This window comes from Stylophora pistillata, chromosome 6 (assembly GCF_964205215.1).
Source record: "Stylophora pistillata chromosome 6, jaStyPist1.2, whole genome shotgun sequence".
In the NCBI taxonomy this organism is placed as follows: Eukaryota; Metazoa; Cnidaria; class Anthozoa; order Scleractinia; family Pocilloporidae; genus Stylophora; species Stylophora pistillata.
Window position 1 is genome coordinate 17,365,046 of NC_142524.1, and position 24,980 is coordinate 17,390,025.

Here is a 24,980-nt window from a genome sequence, read left to right on the forward strand (position 1 = left end):
GATCGTTAACCTCGTCATGCACACATGGAGGCGAGTTGACTAAATTCCCATCGGCAATATAAATTCTATCGCCTTCTCCCAAATCTCTATCAAGGCGGAAGAATGGGGAGTCTCTATATTCATTTATTCAATTGTCCGAGAGTTAATCGACCGTAACCACAAGCAGCCCAAGCTCACTACTAGAAAAGCGGACGTGACTCTTAACGCGTTGCGCAACGTTTTATATTTGTAAAGGTTTGTATGGGATGTTGTCGGTTTGCCTTAAAAGAAAGAAAAAAATGTCTTGTTTTGAAATAAAATGGGCTTACCTTATTGCTTTGTTGTTTTGTTTGTTGATTCCGAACGTCTCAGGCCATTTTAAATCGTTTTCGGTGAGTTAGCGCTATGTTGGTGTTCAACTGCTAAAAGAAAGGTAAGGCCGGAAACCTATTTTAGAAGTGTCCGTCGCCCGAAGCAAATAATTACGCCAAAAAATTACCACCAGTCTCGATTCCTCTAGAAAATCAAAGCAGAGATGTTGCAGTTTCATTTCCATTCACTCGATTCCCAATTCCTCCCACAGATCTTTCACTAGCGATGCTTTTATCTCCAGATCGATCGGCTTTCCAGTTTCGAATTTGGCTGCTTAAAACATTTGCGGCCCGTTGGCCGATCGCACAGTATGTTGGGTAACAAAAATAAGCCCGGCGAGGGTAGCCAGCGACCTGCAGTCGACACATTTCCATTCGATGTTGATTGGTCGATCAAAACAATGCCGTCTTGACAAAAGCTCTCGAGGGGACCAGGGGAGCTAACTGGTTTGTTTGTCGACTGCAGGTCGCTGGTTACCCTCGCCGGGCTTATTTTTGTTACCCAACGTACTGTGCGATCGACCAACGGGCTGCAAATGTTTCAAGCAGCCAAATTCGAAATTGGAAAGCCGATCGATCTGGAGATAAAAGCATCGCTAGTGAAAGATCTGTGGGAGGAATTGGGAATCGAGTGAATGGAAATGAAACTGCAACATCTCTGCTTTGATTTTCTGGAGGAATTGAGACTGGTGGTAATTTTTTGGCGGAATTATTTGCTTCGGGCGACGGACGCTTCTAAAATAGGTTTCCGGCCTTGTCTTTCTTTTAGCAGTTGAGCACCAACATAGCGCTAACTCGCCGAAAACGCTTCAAAATGGCCTGAGACGCTCGGAATCAACAAAGAAAACAACAAAGCAATAAGGTAAGCCCATTTTATTTCAAAACAAGACATTTTTTTCTCTCTTTTAAGGCAAACCGATAACATCCCATACAAACCTTTATAAATATAAAACGTTGCGCAACACATTAAGAGTCACGTCCGCTTTTCTAGTAGTGAGCTTGGGCTGCCTGTGCCGTAACATATATCTTTCCTCTCCATTTCCATCTCCTTTTGACAGATTTCGTGGAGGCGTCATTATGTGGTAGGTGCAATCGGCCATCCGTGAAAAGGAGGCATCACATATATTTGTGGAATCTGTAGTATTGATTACTAACGAAAAGAAAAGGAAAATGTCAACACTAACACCAATTCAAGAGTGAAAACGAAGTACGTGCGAAGTACGTGTTCGTTTCTACTCTATCTTGTGGGTCTAAAATGCTAAATAGAGCCTTCATCACGAAGACAACATTGAGTGAGCTCGATTTCGCAATCGAAAATGGACCGTAGATGAGATCCTTCAGACGGACATCGGACTACGCTTTCCAATTTCTCGATTGACGGAAAAATTCTCGATCGACAAAAAAATTCTCGATCGACAGGAAATTTCTCGATCATCAAAAAAATCTCTGGATCGACAAAAAATTTCTCATGGACAAAAAATATTCTCGATCGACAAAAAAACTCTCTATCGGAAAAAAAATTCTCGATGGACAAAATTCTCAATCTACCAAAAAATTCTCAACCGGTTTACCTACTAGAGTAAGGGAATGTCCAGACTTGGCTGCCCTTAGGCGCGCGTTGCATTCGTTTATGGCGACGCTTTAACTCGATTTTTAACAACTTTCGCTTATTAATTAGATAGTACATACAAATTAGATAATAAATTGCTTTTCAATATTATTAGCTCTTTAGTGATACGTGGGTAAATAAAGTATTATTATTATTATTATTATTATTATTATTATTATTAACCGGTGAAAAAAATTCATATCAAACTTACGGTATCCCATATAAAGCTGAATATATGCCTAAACTGGTCCCAAGCATCCATATTACTCACCTAACATACGCAGTTAATTAAATATGCAAAGAGCGCCAATTTTCAAAATAGCGGTCAACAGAGCAAAGCGGGAGTCTGTAAGAATCAAACATCTTGGGGAAATGAAAATGTTCAAACCCCCTTCAAATTTTGCGTGCAGTTAGGCACTCAGGGGGGATGCACAAAAATGCCCTTATTAAAGGTTGCAGCACTCTTGTTGCCATGGTAACAACGGCTGCTTGTTCGAGGCCTGGGCCTCATTTTCAAACAAAAACATCGCAAAAAAGTGCAAAATGTTTATTTCTCTATCTGAAGCTAAATACAACATTACAGATTGGTACCTCTAGCATACACAGTGACATCATTCGTCTTTACTTTGATGCATTGCATTTTTTCTGGGAGTGACTGTTAACACACCAAAAGATTATTTATCTTGGTACAGTTTCGCTCATTTTTGCTGTTGGGTAAAAAAGGGAAAACGTTGGTCTAAATTTCTCCAAAAGTACACCGATTCTGGAACTGAAACTACGTGCTTAGTTGGTTCTAATATTGTAGTTTTTAAATATGTAAAAATCTGTGGGCCGGCCTCTACTTTTCATAGTAGTAATTCGCGAACGAAGCTCAAAAATCAGATATTGCATAAATTGGCAATCTTTACATCTAATGTTCTCAACAACAAACGTTTCAGACAAATGAAAAGTGCAAGACTTTGAAGGAATGTTATCTTCTGAGCAATATCCCGAAGAGAAATCTCGCCTCTAGCTCTAATATTTTAAAAAATTGAACAACTTTCATGGAGGACTACCCGACCTAACTACAAACATGTACCTTAAATCGTATGCATATCATTCAGATTCCGAGTACTGTACCTTCTTTCGTGGGAATTTGAGCATTCCAAAATCCTCTGATGATACACTGTTATACCTGTCTGTCATTTGAAACATGTTAAAGTTGGCTGATCTACACGAAACTATCGTAACACCGGTCATTTGTCATAAACATAAACATGTACGTTATCACGATGGCGTGACGCTGGATTTGTCCATGAAGTTTCCATCAGGTTGTTCCAAAGAAGACGAGAAATGGAAATTTTTCGATATTTCAGCAGATTTTCGCGTATTCTGAAGGAAAAATAACCAAAAAAAGAGAAGAAAACTTTGATTAAACGTTCGTGAAAAATGAGAGTGGGTAAAGCGTTCATGTTAGGTCCATATCACGTCCCAATAACTAATATCCATTAATACTAAGTAATATAACCATCATGTATGTTGCACGATATGTCCTAGCTAACCTTGTTCTCTCAGTTACCTTCATCTTCTTTGAGTTAACCATGTTTTACCCAGGATTTTTATAGAAATTGGTTGCGTCTGACTGTTGTTATTTCTGAAAGTTAAAAGCGTGGTGCGAAGCTTGCGCGCGTAACTATGTATTTGATGCGCGCGCGAGGTCTTTATAGGCTTCTGGGAGTACGATGTGATCGTTCCCCGCATTCGGATCCAAAGTAGAGTGCCAGGCTTCAAGGAAAAGTCTCTCGTGGTAATTAGTTTCGAAACCAACGACCCTGACGTTTGTGAAATCCATGTTATGGTCGAAAAGGTGGACATGGCTTGCGATTTTGGAGTTTAAGTCAAAACCTGCAACTGCCTTTTTGTGCTCCGCAATTCTGGTCTTTAATGATCTTTCTGTTTGGCCATAGTACTTAAAATTACACTGTGTGCAATTGATTTTGTACACCATGCCTGACTTCTGGCAGTCAGGTTCGTCTAGCTCCTTAGGGCGTGGAAGAAGGCTGTTGATTGTTTGTTGTGGTTTGTAGGCTACTTTGACCTTTCGTTGTTTCAATATGCGACTTATTTTCTCGGAGACACCCTGTACATACGGCAGCACTACAAAGCCAATGAAGTTGGTCTGGGCGGGTTGTTTAAATAACACTCTCTCACTGTTCCGTATAAAGGCATTGGATAATTGTTATCTCGCAGAAGGGCCTTTACTCGTTGTATTTCTTTTCGTCTGCATTAATTTGTAGATGGAAAGTCGGTGGGACCCATCACTAACAGTATCGGTAGCCCGACTTATGCGGTCTCCAAATATCTAGTTTCAGTCCTGTCACCTCGGAGAAAGAATACCGACACAGTCCAAAGCAGTTCCGTTTTCACGCAACAAATAAAACAGCTTTCCATCCACAGCGATGAAGTCATGGTCTTCTTCGACGTGAAGTCCCTGTTCACCTCCATACCTGTGGACTTAGCCCTCACGATAACCAAGGAGAGACTACAACGAGACCAGAATCTAGCAGAACGTACCAATCTTTCTGTTGACAACATTTTGAGACTTTCAGAAATTGTCCTCAACCACAATTATTTTAAATATGATGGCGACCACTACAAACAGATTTTTGGATGCGCCATGTGTTCTCCCATTAGTCCTGTTTTAGCCGACCTGGTTATGGAAGAAATTAACGAAACCGTCACCGTTTCTTCCCTCCGCCTCTATGCAGACGATACAACTCAATATACGGCCAATGATAGCCCAATTGTTCTTCAACACATATTAAACCAAGACATGGGAAGACTATCTTCCTGGTTTGTCTCTAACTATCTACAGGTCAACGAGGACAAGACCCAAGCGATGATCCTTGGAAACTCATCCTATCGATTTGACCTGGAGTTTGCCGGCACTCCCGTCGATATTAAAGACCACCTGAAGATTTTTTGTTACGTGATATATTTCTTCTTTTCTTCAGCAACTGGTCTTCTTCGACGTGAAGTTGACTAAGCAGCCCAAGCAACCCTAAGCAGCCCGACTAGTTGACTAGGCAGCCCAAGCTCACTACTCGAAAAGCGGACGTGACTCTTACCGTGTTGCGCAACGTTTTATATTTATAAAGGTTTGTATGGGATGTTATCGGTTTGCCTTAAAAGAGAGGAAAAAATGTCCTGTTTTGAAATAAAATGGACTCACCTTATTGCCTTGTTGTTTTCTTTGTTGATTCCTAGCGTCTCAGGCCATTTTGAAGCGTTTTCGGCGTTTTCAATAGCAGTTGAACACCAACATAGCGCCAACTCGCCCAAAACGCTTCAAAATGGCTTGAGACACAAGGAATCGATTAAGAAAACAACAAGGCAATAAGGTAAGTCCATTTTATTTCAAAACAAGACATTTTTTCCTCTCTTTTAAGGCAAACCGATAACATCCCATGCAAACCTTTATAAATGTAAAACGTTGCGCAACACGGTAAGAGTCACGTCCGCTTTTCGAGTAGTGAGCTTGGGCTGCCTGTGATAGAAGGCAAGTATCAAAGACGAAAGAGCACAAAGGTATGCAAAAACTCTTCGAGGTTTCCCAACAATTGCTTTAGGTTGTTGTTTTAAAATTTAGATGTTCAAACGCCGGTTCATTTGCAATTTTGCAAAACGGCGACACTTTGGTCACCTAGCTGGAGAGAAGGATGCATTTGAAAGTGTGAACGTCAGTGGTCGATTGACGAGAAAATGTTCGAGCTAAAAATTGCTATTTTTCTGATTGATGGAAAAAAGTCCTGGAACCTGGAGGGCATTTTAGTGGAACTATCCTTTGGTTCTGAAAATGTTTGTGCTATTATAGTTTGCCACATGTAGTTCGAATGCCTGGAATTCTATTGTGTGTGTGGGGTGTTTCAAAGGGCGTTAAAATGCCTTGAATGATTACTAGTTCATCCATAAATTTATTTCTGCGAGACTAAAAGCGTGTAACAAAGATTTTAGAACTTCGTTATAATCTTTCAAAACCTCCGTTGTGAAATGTTATATTTGCCGTTTCCTTTTTTCCTTCTGACACAAACCTGTCTGTATCAGGAAGGGGAAAGAACAAGTTAAAAGATGCGCTTACTCCGGCTGACGACCTTCCCGCGAAAAGAGTTCGCAAAAAGACTGCTATCAGGTACTTACACTTTACCTGAAGCAAGAACAAATCATGGCATGTTCAATATAATATTTAAAGGTCCTACAGCATGGAAGTCTATGAGTGAGAACTCTTTCAAAATTTAAGGAATCAGTAAAATACGATCTCGTTTTGAATGATTATCAGAGATATGTATTTATTTCATCTTAGATTGCAATTCCGTCTTTTCCCAAATTATCTGGTTAATAATTTTTTTGTTAAATTCTGTCGACCTTCCTAGGCCTTGATATAAGTTATTTTGTATAATATGTATATGACGTTATAATGTTATTGCTGACCAGTAATTTATTTTCATTCAATGTTGTTGTCTACTGAGTACCTGGCTCCGCTAGCCCCTATGGTTATTCCAGATAGCCAATATTCTTTTTATTTTCAATATTGTTTTTTAACTTGACAAATACAAGGAGTACAAAGAATGATTGTTGTTGTTGTTGATAGGGAATGAAGATACTGAACGTTTATGCAGGTGAAGATGGCCAAGATATTTCTTAATTTGATATTGCGTTTAATTAAAACCTATCATGTTACACGAGAATGGCAACATCGTTACTACCCGCTGAGGGGAATTAAAGTTCACCACTAAACTTTATCCGATTCTTACTGGTTTAAATTGATCACGAGACGCGATAGTGTTAATCCGTGGAGAGACACTATCGGCCCATTGTGCCCGTCCGCGGAAAATCATAAAAAAAATTTGAATGGTTTCACGGCCGCGAAGTTAGGCAGATCGGTAAAACAGATTTTTCAATTCTGACAGGTATAACGCATTATTTAGCCAAAGTATAGTTGCGAATTATTGGCATTTGTCACAGGCTGTACGCATGAATAAATATATTTATTGATCTACATTTAGTGGGTTTTGGCTGTTTTTCAACTTGCGCGCGGAAGAAAACTTAGTGGTGAACAATAAAGACAATAGAGTGTTTATCGGTCTGATAGTTGCCCCTTTGAAATGTGAAGTTCTTTAAACTAGCATATTTGCCCTCGGATAGTGACTTTTTAACGTATTTTTGTGACCTGAATAGAAAGACATTGTTATTGAAGGGTGAATATGGTCCATTTCGCATTTAATTTAATACGATTTAAAAAAATAAAAGAACGCCTAAGTCCTCGGTCAAATACTGATTTGAAATGGTTTCATGTATGTTTGTGACATGAAGTGGTCACATTTTCTCCGCAGGGTGAAAATAGTCGATTTCGAAAAATAGTAACTCTTCCTATCTTACTACTTTGCAAAATGATTAAAAATCCTTGTTATTAATTGCCGATTACTCCAAAATCTTCGTGAAAGTTATCTTTACCTAATTAGAAAATATATCTGCATTATTCTTTTAGTTTCATTACATTTCGCCTGGTTTCGTTTCGTTTCGTTTCGTTTCGAAAAATATTGTACTAGTAAGCCGTCCGGATTTGTTGTTCAACACGCCTGTAAATCCATGGGTTTTTTTTTATAAATAATTACACAAATTTAACCAGAAAATACGGTACTGCCTGAGAAATGATCGAACTGATTCACAGTTCTGATTGGTGGCGAAATGTCCTCTATAAAAAAGAAAAACAGATCCGGCCGGCTTATAATAGTGACCCGTAGTTAAATAGTTTTGTTGTATTAGGACATACTTTTAGGTGATTAGATTTTTCCCAACAGATGTCACTCCAAACCGTCTTCCATTGCCTTCAGTCAGAAACAGTAACTTTAAGTAATCAAAACTTGCAATACTTTACTTTGTAACTTTACTTAGTCGTGATACCAGGGGCGTTTCTCTGTTGGGTAAACTAACGTTAACTGCATAAATGCTCGAAGTGGGACTTTTGTTATCGTTAAGAACCCCGTCACCCTTCTCGAGGTTTCTAATCTAAACTTTTGCGAAATGCAATTTAGTTCGGCATCTTTTTCCCCTTAAAAAAATAATAAATGAATTCTTTTGTAAGTGCGTTATCAATCGAATTTCTAGTCCCTTTTATTGTCCATCAAATCCCAAATGACCTGAAACTTATTACTTCAAGAACTTTTTACACGATAAAACGATAAACGAGCGATGTTATGCTGAAAAGAAAGAAGCAACGAAGATGTACAGGGTGAAAAAGATAGGATTAAGTCTATTGGAACAGCATGCATAAAGTACAGCTTTATAAGGGTTGCTCATGGCTTTTATCTTCTCTTTCATTCAGAGGAAAATAAAGGAAAATTAAAAATTTTTTTCAATCTACTTTGGAAGCGCTACTGAATGATTCTTTTACCAATTTTCAAAAGTTAAACAAGTTTAAGTGGTGCGAGGGGGTCATTATTAATATTGTAACTGAGGCGAACGTAGGCGATGTAGGCATCGTGGCGGAGAAGGAATCGAGCAGTGCACTTATCATGTACATGTTGGTCCGAATTGAGACGAGCGCACTCTGAGTTTTCTTTTTTTTTTTTTTTTGCATGTGCGCCAACTTGGCAGCTATCTATGCAGCTTCTCCAGATGAAAGGTTAACGGGCTCTTGCCCGATGATTTTGACCTAATCATGGCAAAAGTGTATAGTAAGGAAATGTTTTACGCTGATGGCTCAACATCAGTTAGATTCATAACTTGTATTACACTTGTAAACAAAAACGAATAACAATTTGTCCATGGTCCACGTATTTGCAGAGTTCCTGTCGACGATAGCAGTTCTGATCCCCTCACCCTTTTATAGATTCCAAGTGACCTTTATAGGCCGTCAACTTGTTGTTCAATACGCCTCTAAATCCGTGGTTTTTTTGCTTCGATAAATAATAAGCCATCATTCCTACGAGGTGTAACTCGGCTAAACTAGAGTAAATGGGGGTGAACGTGGAAAAACATGGGTTACCTAGGGGACATGAGGGTTAACGTGGTAGAACATGGTTAATCAAGGATAGATGGAGGTAAGCGTGGTAGAGCATGGGTTACCATGTAGATATGGGTCAACGTGGTAGAACATGGCAGAACATGGCTAAACTAGGGTAGATGAGGGTGAATGTGGTAAAACATGGTTAATCAAGGGTAGATGGGGGTAAACGTGGTAGAACATGGGTTACCCAGTGTAGATGAGGGTTAACGTGGAAGAACATGGTTAATCAAGGGTAGATGAGGGTAAACGAGGTAGAACAGGGCTAACCTAGGGTAGATGGGGGTTAACGTGGTAGAACATGGGTTACCTAGGGTAGATGAGGGTGAACGTGGTAGAATATGGCTAACCTAGCGTAGATGAGGGTTAACGTGGTAGAACATGGTTAATCAAGGGTAGATGGGGGTAAACGTGGTAGAACATGGGTTACCTAGGGTAGATGAGGGTGAACGTGGTAGAACATGGCTAACCTAGGGTAGTTGAGGGTGGACGTGGTAGAATATGGTTAAACAAGGGTAGATGGTGGTAAACTTGGTAGAACATGGATTACCTTGGGTAGATGAGGGTGAACGTGGTAGAACATGGTTAATCAAGGGTAGATGGGGGTAAACTTGGTAGAACATGGTTAACCAAGGGTAGATGGGGGTAAACGTGGTAGAAAATGACTAATCTTGGGTAGATGAGGGTTAACGTGGTAGAGCATTGCTAACCTAGGGTAGATGAGAGTTAACGTGGTAGAACATGGTTAATCAAAAGTAGATGGGTGTAAACGTGGTAGAACGTGGGTTACCTAGGGTAGATGAGGGTGAACGTGGTAGAACATGGTTAATCAAGGGTAGATGGGTGTAAACGCGGAAGAACATGGCTAACCTAGGGTAGATGAGCGTTAACGTGGTAGAACATGGTTAATCAAAAGTAGATGGGTGTAAACGTGGTAGAACGTGGGTTACATAGGGTAGATGAGGGTGAACGTGGTAGAACATGGTTAACCAAGGGAAGAGGGGGGTAAACGTGGTAGGACATGGTTAACCAAGGGTAGAGGGGGTTAAACGTGGTAGAACATGGCTAAGGTAGAGTAGATGGGGGTAAATGTGGTAGAAGATGGGTTACCGAGGGTAGATGAGAGTTAACGTGGTAGAATATGACTAACCTAGGGTAGATGGGGGTTAACGTGGTAGAAGATGGATAATCAAGGGTAGATGGGGTAGAAAATGGGTTACCTAGGGTAGATGAGAGTGAATGTCGTAGAACCTGGCTAAGCTAGGGTGGTTGAGAGTGAACGTTGTAGAACATGGTTAAACAAGGGTAGATGCGGGTAAACGTGGTAGAACATGGGTTATCTAGATTACAGGAGGGTGAACGTGGTAGAGCATGGCTAACCTAGGGTAGATGAGGATCAACGTGGTAGAACATGGTTAATAAAGGGCCAATGGGGGTAAACGTGGTAGAACAGGGCTAACCTAGGGTAGATGAGGGTTAACGCGGTAGAACATGGCTAACCGAGGGTAGATGAGGGTTAACGTGGTAAAACATGGTTAATCAAGGGTAGATGGGGATAAACGTGGTAGAACATGGGTTACCTAGGGTAGATGAGGGTTATAATTTGGATATATCAACAAAGTTGAAGTGGCCACCGTAACGATTACAAAAGCTGACGTTTCGAGCGTTAGCCCTTCGTCGGAGCGAATAGAGGAATTGTGGGTTGTGTGTGCTTTTAAAGGCAGAAAAGCACACACAACCCACAATTCCTCTATTCGCTCCGACGAAGGGCTAACGCTCGAAACGTCAGCTTTTGTAATCGTTACGGTGGCCAATTTACCACTTCAACTTTGTTGATATATCCAAATTATTTCGTTATTCCCACCGACGCAGCCCCAAACAGTTTCTTTCGAAACTATCAGCCTTTATTCATTAGATGAGGGTTAACGTGGTGGAACATGGCTAGCCTAGCGTAGATGAGGTGGTAGAACATGATTAATCAAGGATAGAAGGGGGTAAACGGGGTAGAACATGGGTTACCTAGGGTAGATGAGGGTGAACGTTGTAGAACGTGGCTAACTTAGGTTTAGATGAGGATCAACGTGGTAAAACATGGTTAATCAAGGGCAGCTGGGGATAAACGTGGTAGAACATGGCTAACCTTGAATAGATGTGGGTTAAGGTGGTAGAACATGGTTAATAAAGAGTATATGGGGGTAAACGCAATAGAACATGGGTTACCTAGGGTAGATAGGGGTGAACTGGGTAGAACATGGTAACTCAAAGAAGATGAAGGTAACTGATAGAACAAGATTAGCTAGGAGATATCATGCAACATACATGAAGGTTATATTACTTAGTATCAATGGATATTAGTTATTGGGGTGTGATATGGACCTAACATGAACGCTTTACCTGAGAGTGAGAGTATAAATCATAACTTGTCAGCGGTAGTAGTACATGTAAAACCCACCACTCGCGCGAAAACTATCACAAAGTGGAGATTTTGAACAACTCAGTATCCCCTCATCACAAAAAATGGAACAGGGATTTTATCACAATCACTGTTCACAAATTTAGCTTTTTTCAGAGAATCTTTTACATGCTTGAACAATATTTTGGCTTTGGGCATTGAGATTTCTTTTTCATGATAATGCTATGGTAAGTGCATACAAAATTACAAAGGTTCTTTTTTCGGTGTCGCATGGACCGAAGAGTACAGATCTGTCACTAATGAACCAACGGGCACAATCTTCTCAGTTATTAGCTTGATAATCTCCACAGACTAGCCTTATTGGACTGAACGATCTCCTTCTTCCCCCTGATGAGCCGGCCACCTCAGGGAGAAATGAAAGAGAGCTTTGACTCCCTGTCGTATGAAATCACCGGAAGATTGTGTTTGATTATCCAACTACACTCCGCAGAGTACAAATAACGCAATAGACGAGTCCAAATATCACGCAGTATTTGAACTCCAGGTAACCGGTTGGACAGGTTTTCTCGCATCGCGCGAGCGAAAAATTGGATTGAAGTTACCAAATAAATGGCGGACGATTTAAATTATATTGGGGTTGCCATATCTCTAACATAGTTGGTAAGGCAAACCAATCCTTGGGCTTTATTAAGAGGTAATCTATCTGGATGTCCTAAGTTTGTTAAAGAGAAAGCATACACAACCCTTGTAAGACCACGACTTGAACATGCATCCAGTGTGTGGGATTCCCACTATCATAAACATATCAATGACATTGAAGCTATATCCAGCGAAGAGTGGCAAGATTTGTCTGTAGTTGCTACTCAAGGGAGCCGGGAACAGTCTTGAACTTATTACATGATCTCAGGTGGCCTTCTTTTAGAAAGGAGGCGGAAGATCCCTGGACTCGTCTTGTTTTTCAAGATTATCAACGGCCTGGTAAAGTTGATCTACTTGACAACCTGTTCCAAAAACCTGTCCGCTGTACCCGATAGTATCACTGACACTTATACATTCAGTTTTGTAACTAGAACTCTCAAAGAATGGAATTCCTTAAATAATGATACCCTAAATGCACCCTCCTTAGATAAATTTAAAGAACTGATAAATGAAGACGCTACCGTTTAGTTTTGTTTTATTCCTATTATAATATTGTTATTTAGTTTGTACAGTATTGTATATATTATTTATTTTTTACGTATCTTTTTGTTACATTCGCACCGATGCCACAAGCTTTGCGAATTATGATAAATAAATAAATATTTCTGACGACGAAAAGTCTGAATGGCTGGCAAATAATCGTGATGAAATCGCTGTTCTTTTTCCTGAAGAACCTGAAGCAATCCAGATTACATATTAACCATGCGGAGTTTCATTCCAGTAACCAGTTGCGATTTGTGTGTGGATAGTGAGTAGTTTGAAAGGTGGAATCTTTTATTTCGAACTTTGTTTTGATTTTTTCTTCAACAAGACATAGAAGGAAACAGTGACTGACTCCATTGCACTGCGGCGGTGATAATTCTCTCGTTATCATATCTTATGTAAATTTTCAGACAGTTTTCAACAGTTTTCAGATGATTCGGAAAATCTCAGTTCCTGTCACCCGGAAATAACAACTGAACCTGCTCTTTGTAAGGAGAGGCAATATGTCGCACAAATATTGCTATTGTGGCAACTGGGTTTTACATGTAGTACTACCGCTTACAAGTTGGTTGTTTTTACTTCAGAATGCGCGAAATTCTGCTGAAATATCGAAAAACGTCCATTTCTCGTCTTCTTTGGAGCAACCTGATGGAAACTTCACTGGAGAAATCCAGCGTCACGCCATCGTGATAACGTGCATGTTTCTGACAAATGCCCGATGTTACGATAGTTTCGTGTAGATCAGCCAACTTTAACATGTTTCAAATGACAGACATGGTGCATCGTCAGAGGATTTTGGATTCCTCAAATCCCAAGAAAGAAGGTAGAGTACTCGGAATAGGAAAACTGCTGTGGCGCGAAAAGTGAAAACGTTGGCACATCCGTAAACTTACTCGAACAAGAAGCTTTCAAACTAGTTTGAAGAGAGAAGATCGTCTATTGTCTAAAGTGAGTATCATTTTGCATAAACATAATGTGTATAGAGGCATGGGCTTATGCGCCGCTTTATTTACGTTATGCAATTTAAACACGAGAATCAACCCTGGTCATAATGCCAGAGTGATAATTATTACAGTCGTTTTGTGAAAGTCCTTGTAAGAGCTCAACGTTCAAGATTTCAAATGTTCTGGTTATTAAACATTGAATAAATCAAAAATTAAGAAGGTTATCAGGTGTTTTTGTCTTTCTCTCCATAGTGCTGCATGGAGGTTTCAACAATTATGAGTTTGTCCTTCTTAAACCGACATATTTTAAACCCGACTATCAGATGATTACTAATTACTATAATTTGAAAAGATCATCTCCAAGTTTTAATTTTTGTACGCAACAGAGCAAAATTAAAGCGCATCTCAGAGCTAGCAGGGAAATCAACAACTTTCAGCAGTGAAGAAATTCCAGTGTTTACATGCGGAAAAGTGCTAGTAGCAACAACTGTTCGAAAACCGTTTAAAATTTAAATTTGTTTAAAATTTATTTAGCTTCGCCAATCGCAGGGGAGGACATCCATCACACAGTAATCTCGTGTGTGGGAAATTAACGTCTCCTACCCCAACCCTGCAGGAGACGGGACCTCCATTTATTCGTCCCTATCCACGAAGACTAGAATAACTAACCATTTCTTGATGTTATAGAAAGGTAGCAAATTCTTCTCAATTATTTTAAGACCGTGAGTGTTGGTCCGGTCGGGGCTCGAACCCTCGACCTCCCGCACAACAGTCCAGAGCTCTATCCATTGAGCTAACCGGGAGGCGGTTTAAGTCGCCTTGATCACAGAACATAGATTTTCGTTCTAGTTAAGCTTACTAACATGAAAGGTAGAGCAGACAAACAAACCACTAGTACATGAATTAATTTTTTCGGTCAATTTCAAAGGTTCATGTAAAGTAGGACCAAGGTGAATGCAAAAACTCGGTAATATCATTGGGACCTTCATCTCAGGCTTGCGGCCAACCCTAAGAGAAGGATGATTCTTAAAAGTTCATTTTAGACATTGCTAACTTGACACGTGGACAAGCAATAAAAATTAAAATTGAAAATTCACCATGCTAGTTTAAACTTGGAGCTGAAATAAAACATTTAAAATGTTGCCTGTCTAAGTAGAGTTTTGATTTCATACATTGATTGAGAACAATAAGGCAGAATCACGAGAATTACGAAACACATTCGTTTTTAAATGAATAAAGGCTGATAGTTTCTAACGAAACTGTTTGGGGCTGCGTCGGTGGGGGTAACGAAATAATTTGGATATATCTACAAAGTTGAAATGGTGAATTGGCCACCGTAACGATTACAAAAGCTGACGTTTCGAGCGCTAGTCCTTTGTCGGAGCGAAGTTTTTAAATGATTTGAATTCAAACTCACACTCGAATTTTAAGGTAATCTGCTAATTTACTGTAATGCCTAGCTAAATTGAAATTTCATCAGACAAGTAAAACAGATAATTCCAAATTATCACTGTTTTTCCGAATGTATAAAATGGCTAGAGGGCATCTTAAGTATATTTCTTTTAAAGAAGCACTAAATATTAGTGCTGATGAGGAGGCCGGATGAGCCCAAAACAGCCGTCAATGCCGGGTGGTACTATATCATTTACTATGTTCAGGGCTCGTGAATGTTCGATATTCCTTGGAAACGTGTAGAAAGATGTTTTCGCCAGTGTGTTCTTTTTATGGCGATGATTCTACATTGTTTAAGAAATTCCTAAATAACACTTTCAAATAACAAACCTTACAATGAGAATGAAAAGACATCTCTGGGTTATATGAGAATTACACGACGGATGCATCCATATTTTTTCCAAATTTCGCCAATACCTGGAATATTATATTCCGTTCTTAAGAGAGTAAGACCTCAGCTTCAACATAGAGTTTTTATTTTGGTTTCAAATAGTAAATTTCTTAATTTCACCTTGGGGTTCCCGTTCTCCCAAGCCATCAGTGGTCTTATTTACAATTACATTCTGGTTATATCCTATCGTATCCTGTCCGAATCTGGTAATAGAGAACTTTATATCAAACTAGGAAAAAGCCCTATAGTTGATAGAGTAAGGGTTCTTTAGGTTAATGAAAAAGAATTCACAAAAATAATAAAGGACAAAAATTCGACATTGTTAACTTATAAAGACGGTATAGCATCAACTGAGAAAGTTTTCCCTCTTTTAGGTACTTTGAAAATCATGGAACAAACGACAGTTGCGCTCAAGCGCTGTTTATCAAAAACGAATGGAAATTATTAGGCCTCGGCACTTTGCAGTTAAAGCGTTATGAAGTTCTAATCTTGTATCCCGAGAGGCCTAGCGTGCTGTCAGTGAATACTCAGAACGGAACCGAAGTTTATTCTTCAATTCTCAAAGAAGACTCAACGAACAAACATAATGATCTAAAGCACGCTATTCCTTCTAGCACCAATTCAGCTTCTGGCGCAGTGTCTGGTAAACTAGTGTATGTCAACTATGGAAGAGAGAGTGACTTCAAGTACCTAGACTATACAAACATATCGTGTAAAGGAAAAATTGTGATCCTAAGATACGAAAGGCCAATAAGGTGTCCGTTAAGTTTTCCTTTCTTTCATGTATTATTATTTTAGAAAGCAATTTTATGTAAATGCGAATGTAGACGAAGGGAGAGTTCAGAGAGGACTTTCGCAGTTAGTCACTGTTACTTTGAGAGATAGGTCATATACAGGGTCTACCCTTACACATTTTTTGTAATAAGTTATGAAAATATCGATATTGATGTGTTGTGTTGTGATTATGAACTGCAGGACGAGAATTTAAGGTTCATGTACAACATTAATTGTCGATTCGATACTTCGATGTTGGCTGATTTTAAGACCATAGTCTCAATCAACGATTTTTGACACACAAGTACTGCCCTAGTCATATTTTCCTCAACTGAAGCAAATATTTTGGACCGCAGCAGATATCATCGTGAAAAAATAAAAAAAAGGTGCATTGAGTAACATTGAGTTTGGAAAAGAAAAACGGACTTAAGATAGAATTTCTGTTGAAGGTAGAACTGAGGCTGAGTGGAATGAAGCCTTAAATCAAATTATGTGGTTTAGATTATCTATACTGTTTGTTGGTATTGTGTTCAGAACTTTACTTAGTAATTAGTTCATTCAGAAGTTCTACACAGTGTTTTCCGACAACTCGCTTGTAATGTTCACCATTAGCTCCGCCATTTCTCAGATCAGCAGGTAATTTCGCTGAGTCAATAATTTTCACACGGCCGTTCATTGCGTAAAGTACTTATAAAGGCTACAAAATAATATTAAAAAATAAAAATAAAGAGGGAAAGAACGAAAGAAAGAAAGAAAGAAACAGCGAAAAACCCGAAATCATAGTGATTTATCTTTTTTCTACTTGATGAGTAGGTTATCAATGCACAGAAATGGTCCGCAGCTGGAGTCTTATTATATGTTGATCCTTCCGATTATGGTGGTAACACAACACTGTTATGGTATTCAAGTAATGAAGGGCCGAATAGAGGCTTATGGGTCAACAGAGGAGATCCAACAACGCCTGGCCACTCAGCCACAGGTTAGTCCTCAACCATATTGTGTTTAGTTTTGGTTCAATTTAACCATGAAAGAGTACAAAAGATATTATCACAAAAACCTACCTAGAGTGATTACTAGAGTTTATTAGTTAACTCTAGTCTAGTGAACTAGAGTTTATAATAAGCCTCCTTTTAATTGCCGTTGCTTGTTTCCTATATTGCAATATCTAATCTCGTAAGTTGAGTCAGACTCTTCAAAGTCCAATAGCTTTAAAAACAGGAAATTGAGTTTGACAAATTTGTCAAACTCAATTTCCTGTTTTTACAAAATTCGTCGAGCCTTGAACGTTTGTTTGCCTACTAATTTTTTCATATAAAGCTGGAAAATACAGAGAGTCAGCAGATGATACCCCATTCCCCAAGATTCCTTAGCAGCCAATTCTCCAAAGAGAAGCGGAAATGTTATTGAGATAAACCGAGGGCTTCTGAAGAAACTATAGAGAGACTTACAAAATTCATTCGGTAGTACTCTTATCCAAGATACTCTCACATTCTTCCTTTTCACACAAGAGTGTAATGAGAACAAATGAGTTAATTGGGGAACATGACTTAATAATCTTGTGAAGGGTTGATGGGGAGAAAGGGCGCGGACTACCATGGACTTGGAGCTTACAGCTAAAATTACTTAAGATGGAAGTACTTGTGGGTGGATCACTACAAAAACCAAGGATATTATTCATCCTCCTGTCATTCGTCAACCGAATTCTGTCTCATTTCAATAAATTTAATAGGATGCTTAAACATAAAAAGGCCCCTCAGAACTGGAGGGATGGACTAGACTTTGATTATAGAATACAGATGATGCTCAATGACACAAGGTGTGTCCCAAAGTAAGAAACATATTACTCTCGAGTTTCATTGCTGTCAGGCTTTCCATGAAAGCCATATTTCCCATTGTTGCGAAAAGAGATAAAGGGTTAAGAAGAAAAACTTTACGAGTCGAGATTTCAACAAATCGGGAGGTGGAATGGAGATCGTGGGCTTTGGCCGAGTTAAAACTGTAAACAATAATTACTTGAGGGCTGTGTAAAAGTCGTATCTTTAAAGGAAACCCATAACTGTTATCAAACGTTTACCTCAGAATGTTAAGGCACAAAATTGTTTCAATACGTCTGTATTTAAAACAAAACGAAGAAAACTAGAAAACTGAGTTTACCAAAATGATATAAAGGCTACGTTTGTTTTTTTCACAACAGAACGGTTACGTTAAATGTGTCTTTCTTTCATTGAAAAATCTGTTTGTGATACCGTCGCAACAATCCAAGGGAAAATAGAACCAGGTAAGGGAAGCAGTTCTTTGGATATAATTGTGGACCATCACACGCAGCATTTGAAAACGCTAGTTTGTGGGCCGATTTTTTTTCAATAAACATTAAGCTTGAAGGTTTTATGAGCCAACTTTGCACATCTTGATCTCCTACAATTGCAATACGATTTTTACCTTACAGTCTTATCGACGATAGAACGAAGAAATTCCGCCAATTTGAGCCTGTTGTCATATTCCTTCACTGTTCGAATTATTGGAAGTCGATTTTTCTGTTCAGACATAAATCCTTTGTTATTAGCTAGGAAAATAGATTTAAAACTAGGATTCATTGATTACATATACATGAACACATGAAAATGTTATTGCAGATCGTTATGTACTACTTGGTAGTCATCGTCCATCAAGCGGCACAGCTATTCTTATGTACATCACTAGGATCCTACTTTCTGTTCGAAAGAAAGGTACTTCAGTATCGTTACCTTGGTCAACATGTCTGAGTAAGAGTGTTTAGCGTCATAATAATATAATTGGAGTGGAGGCGATTTCTATCAGTTAAATCGTTTCGTGCACTATGACTAAGTACGTCTCTTCATCATATGCTGCAATTGTAAGGTTGCTATGATGAGCTTTACCATCTTATCATGAAGATAAATTTTTGTGTCGAATACAACTTGAGGTGACTCGGTGTATTATGGCGATTTCTCTGCCAAACTTCCCATACATACCAGTAATTTGCTTTTGTTGTCTGAAAAAAAGATTCCTGAAAGGATCTTAGACACAGGCTTAACACCTCCTATGAAATAAGCCATAGTCGTTATTAAAAACTGGATTTCTTTTTCTAGGAATAAGTTGGTATTCACTTCGCAGCCTTTGAGTCAGATTGAATAAGATTAAAACAATGAAAACAAGAAAGCCATTCTTTTTAATTAATACACTGCCCCAGAAAACACTTTAAAGACGTTGCATGCTATGTGGAAGGAAAAAGCCCTCGGGCAAGCTGGAAATCAAACCGAGTATGTTTCAACATCGTAGACATGTTCGATTGAACCTCATCATGTATTGGTCTTCCATGAAGTTTGGCGTGTGGGCTGAAAGAAAAGTTCTCCTCCAATGTTCAACAATGTGGGCATGTTTCCAAACTAATATTTGATCATAAGACGTAATAACGTAAGTTCCTTGACTGCTGTAGAAGCCAACGCCCCATATTATTTCATGGTCACCGAATTAGCCTAGTGACCATATTATAAATATCCTTTGCAGGTACCTTGACGATTTTCTCTGAAGGTTTCTCTGTGTATCACGTATCCACTTAAAAATTCGTTTGTTCTTAATATTTACCCCTCGAATGATTTTATATTGTGTACTCCAGCCTCTCGTTGTTTCATAGAGCCAGGGGTGGGTGGTTTGCTTTTGGATACAGGATTGGTGTACCTGGCGTTGATATATATTAACGCTTATCAACTCGATCAAGTAAAATGAATAGTTTAAAAAATAATCTTGATCTCTAGACTCTTTTTCTCTCTTCCTCCTCTTATTTTATTTTGGGAAGAGCTATATTATAAAGCCCCAAAGTCTTTATTTTACTTGACCCTTATACATTTATAGCTCGGTTTAGTCCAAGAATAATTGATTTGTTTAAAATGATTTTTTACAAGGAATGGAACCCTAAAACTTTAAGATCAGCACTTGTTAGCTAAGACATAACAAAAACAATAGTCTGTAGACTAATGCAGTCCATTAAGACAAGTTAACTCTTTACAAGCAATTTTCTTCAGGTTTTTCGTAAACATTGTTTAGAAAAATAGACAATCTATCTATCAATCTATCCATATTGTGTGGTGATTAATCCCTTCGCTTAAATGAGTTACTCACTTAATCCAGCAATCGCCGCAAAGTTTGATTCAAACGCAATGTAATTCTGTATCAAAAGTCGACACGCGGGGTCGTAGTCCAGTGGTCAGAGCGCTGGACTTTGGGTCGAATGGCCCGGGTTCAAGTCCTGGCTGGGGCACTAAGTTGTGGCCTCAAGCAAGTCGCTTCACTCACACTGCTTCGTCTTCTCGGATAAGACGTAAAGCCCTAGGTCCCGTCTCCTGCAGGGTTTGGCGTAGGAGACGTTAATTTCCCACGCACGAGATTACTGTTTGGTGAATGTCCTCCCTTAGGTAGAATGGGTGTGAAAGTGAGATCGCTACATGGACTAGAGCGGCCGCCGAAGGCGCCTGATAAAATGCTGACGTCCGATCTCAACCTTACTACATTGAGGCTGCAAAAGCCCCTTTATGTGAGCTCCAATGAACGTTGCACAAAACACTAACCTCTTAGAGGCTTTACTCCAAAGGTGATCCAGAGGTCTGTGAAACAGTGTCAGGTTTCCCTGTTTATTCCCTGTTTAAACATCATTTTCAGTGTTCAACTGTCCTCGACGCCTTTATAGTTTTTGTCTTCTTTCCATTTTAGGGCATTACAGGTTCGAATAATCAACGATCGCTTACAACAGCTGAACAGAGCCTTATTGACAACGATGGGCGTCCATTAAGGTCTTTCTTAGGGTCGGCGGAAGATTCTACTTCCAATTGTATCAATAATAAAACACTGACATACAAAACAAAACACATACATACATAACAAAACACTGACATACAGTTTACCAGAGAAGTCGAAGAAAATGGCAAACTTCCTTTTCTAGACTGCTTGGTAAGCCACAACGACAACTCATTACGAACGACAGTTTACAGGAAACCGACACACACCGACAGATTACTAGACGAGTCATCCTACAACCCTACATCACACAAAGCCACAACTATCAGAACTCTAACACGACGCGCACAACTAGTATGTGACTCGACAGACAGCTTATCCGACGAGAACAAATACCTTCACCGTGTTTTTACGAAGAACAACTACAACAACGACTTCATCCGACGAAACACTCACCGACCCACTACCACTACCGAAACAAACGACACCGCAACCCCTACGACTACAGCAACCATACCGTACATAAAAGGCATGTCTGAAAACATCTCGCGCATCTTACTACCCTTCAATATCCGCGTCGCCCACAAACCCATCACCACACTACGTCAGTTACTAACCAACGTTAAAGACAAAGACGAACCGAGGAACAGACAGGGAACGATTTATAAGATCAATTGTTCCGACTGCCAAGCCTCCTACATCGGTGAGACTGGCAGAAACCTCACAACAAGACTGACTGAACACAGACGGGCGACGAGGAAAGGTGATGTCAGCAATCACATTGCTAAACACCATCGACTTACCAACCACAACATTGACTGGGACTCTGCGCAATGCCTAACCTACAGCACTGACTATTTTCAACGACTGACTCTGGAAAGCTGGTTTACTAACTTAGAACAGACTCCCCTAAACAGATGTCAACAACTACCCGCCCCATACAAACGACTCATTCACGACATAAATATCACAAACGACCGAAAAAGAACAACCTAACTTTACCGACAGACCGAAACAGACCAATCACGACCGACTTACGTCACTTGAGTCTTACAGCCAATAACATCACGGCAAAACCAACCGATCATTTCACACGAACTGGAATAAAAACATTCTACTGACAACAATCATTCACTTGACTCTGATGATGACTTCCGCACAGGTTGTCGAAACGTCAGTCACTGCCACCGACAACAGTCCTTCTCAGGACTACACTCACCCGGACGATCAGACTACACCTTCACATGTATCAATAATTTGTTATTGATTGTTAAAATGATGCGATTTGTGACAACATTAAAGAGGTCAATAACGTCTGCGCACATGTGAAGGGGCCGATTTGAATCATTTCATTTCACAAGTTAACTATACCTTAATCACAAACATATTTGTGCACAAGTTGGAACGATGTCATGACTCGAACCAAACAGTTTTTTATTACTGGATTTTACCCTTTTTAAGACATTCATTTCTTAATAGGTAAACCGTAAAGAGAGAAATAAAATAAAAATAGTTTGGGATGGATCACCTTTGGAGTAAAGCCTCTAAGAATATTCACTATGTTTAAGAGATATCTGAAAAGAGTACTACCAGCATTTTAATCACAGCCAGTCTAAGCTCGGTGAGAGCCGCGTTTAAATTGCACTTTATAAGAGTGGGGAGGGGGATAAGAGTTCTGGAGGATGAGCACAATATATCTCCGAATTCCTTTGTTTCAATTTTAATGTAGACTGCTCACGCCGCATTTTTATCCTTTAAATTTGAAGTTATTTCAAAGCCGTTCTAGTGAGTTTTTTAGTTCGAATAATACCACAAACAATATATCAGCTCGAGGCGATTTTTCAAGCCCACCGACGTACGTGCTTTCACCGCAGTAGCCGACATGGTTGTTCATACTACTTTTCATACTCACCAGAAAACTAAAGACAAAAGATGTATTTTAAAGCGAATTCAAAACACGACAAAATCACAAGAAAAACAAGCCCCATACGATTAATTAAATACGGGTTCCTCGCATTTCGCTGATGACTCTGCTGGAACAAACAGTTTTTTCCGTTCAAGTCAATTTGGAAACCCTCGTGGCATTCCCTCTGGGCCTTTAAATAATTTGACTTCCCAATACTTCTCGTAAACTATTTAATAAATAGCCTCCATGTTCCCTTGCATCCGTTCAGTAACAGCTAACAGATCGTCAAAATGTGGTTAGAACTGACAAAGTTGCACACGAGGACGTGGACGATTGTGTCACTGATGTTGTTACCACATTTTGAAGTCTTCTGTGATACTGAACAGACCCACGGCAACATGGAATATTTTCATATAATAGAGAAGGAAATTTTGTGGACGGTGACGTCATCTATGTCTTCCCCAATAGATCTTGGATAAGAACTTATTAAAACGGGCATAGAATCTGGCTTACTATACGAAACGCACCAGAACGGCAAACGGACTCAGTTTATATCGCGAAGGAAGAGGAAGGCAGGATAAACTGGGAGAGAGTTCAAAAGCAGACTTCTGTTGTGATACAAGCTATTCCCTCCGCTATCACAATTCTGCAGCCCTAAGAGTTTTGGAGGTGAAGATATAAGAGAGTTCTTAACTCGATGTGAATTTGATACGTTACTACTTAATTTTAAAAAAAATGTTTCCTTGTCGAGAATCTAGACCGTGCCCTCCCTAGAGTTCATAGTACCTACAAAAGAGAATTCAAGATTGTAACTCACTCGACCAAATGTTCACAGTTTGAGGAGAAGTAGAAGCCTATATGGAAGTTAAGTGAACAGATACTGAGAGGTAATGGAACAATTCAAGTAGATTGTCTGGTGTACCAAAATGGTATTTTATGTAATTGGTTGGAAAGACAGCCAAGACTAATTCATACACACTAGTCAGGAGGATTCTATTTAATGTCCACCAAATGTGGCTGCGTAGTAGAGCAGAAGGATGGGGCAATTCTAAGACAAGACGATCTTTATTCGACCCAGTATTTACAACATTATGCAATGACCTACAATCGGAGGGAAATATCGGCGCAGATACAGGTTACTGCGTGATAACCACCCGGTGATTTTACAGCATGTGTGTAAAGGAGCCACTAGAAACGAGAGAAAGTTAATATAATCACTCGAATGCAAGGAGTAATGCAATGGCCCCCTCTAACAAGAGGTATATTTTATATCTGAGTTTGAATCCAAATATTATTGAGGTTTACACAGAGCTGCTTCTCTCCTTTATTGGCCAAGTAAGATCAAACACGGCTTGTACTACGTAAAGGCAACGGAGCACGCAAATAATGTGGCTGTATTACACCTTAGGAAAGATCCAGAGCAAACATACAGCCAGAAAGTGGAGCAACAAAAGAGCCGCACTGAATGATTTTTTTGGTACGGATTGACTTGAATTCTCAAAACAACAGTCTTTTAACCGCATCAAACACTTTCTGTTAGTCATAGAAAAATAGTCTAATACTCTCGTTTGTATTCTTTTCGTCTTTCATCCAAGCCTTATGAGATTGATGTGATGCTCAGATAACGCAGTAGGATGAGTTTCGACCAGAACCCAGAATATCACAAACTAAAATGATAAATTCCTATTCGATGGTTTTTACTTAAAATACAAGCGGACATTTGTCTCATTGCTCGTATTTTGTGCGCTTATAACATCGAATAACGTGTACAAAGGCCAAAAAGGCTTACAAGAAACACGATTCACCCAAAACTACCCTTCATAATGTTATACCATAGCATGTAACACGATTCATGACTAATTCATGCCATGTAATTTTTGTTTCTTTCTGCTTAGAAGTATCGGCAAAAGTTTGAACAAAGAATCAAATTTGTTTTGTACTGCATGTACATTCCTAACACACGACAATGACAGTAAATTTATTGCCTCACTTCATGTTGCGTTTACCGTACCAGGCTGGTCGTTTACAAAAAACACTATGATGCGACAAAATTGGTAGCCAGTGGGCAGCGAAACACGCTGTACACTGCGACTTCTTTTTTATCTCATCGAGTGAGTTTAACTTCTGTAGTAAAACCCTTCTTTAGCTGCTTGAACCTGACGCGTTTT

The 24,980-nt window shown here is 39.4% G+C and overlaps 2 long non-coding RNA genes and 1 pseudogene across 2 annotated transcripts; all 3 read left to right on the forward strand.

The window, feature by feature from the left end:
- Positions 1-883: 883 nt before the first annotated feature.
- LOC111324088 (uncharacterized) lies at positions 884-5,174 on the forward strand. The gene is made up of 2 exons (XR_015988900.1): positions 884-1,212; positions 4,305-5,174. It is a non-coding gene; the product is annotated as an uncharacterized LOC111324088 (long non-coding RNA).
- A 167-nt stretch (positions 5,175-5,341) lies between these two features.
- Positions 5,342-8,079, forward strand: LOC111324091 (uncharacterized). The gene is made up of 2 exons (XR_015988899.1): positions 5,342-6,127; positions 6,587-8,079. It is a non-coding gene; the product is annotated as an uncharacterized LOC111324091 (long non-coding RNA).
- A 953-nt stretch (positions 8,080-9,032) lies between these two features.
- LOC148728589 (glutamate carboxypeptidase 2-like) lies at positions 9,033-23,470 on the forward strand (annotated as a pseudogene).
- Positions 23,471-24,980: the final 1,510 nt, after the last annotated feature.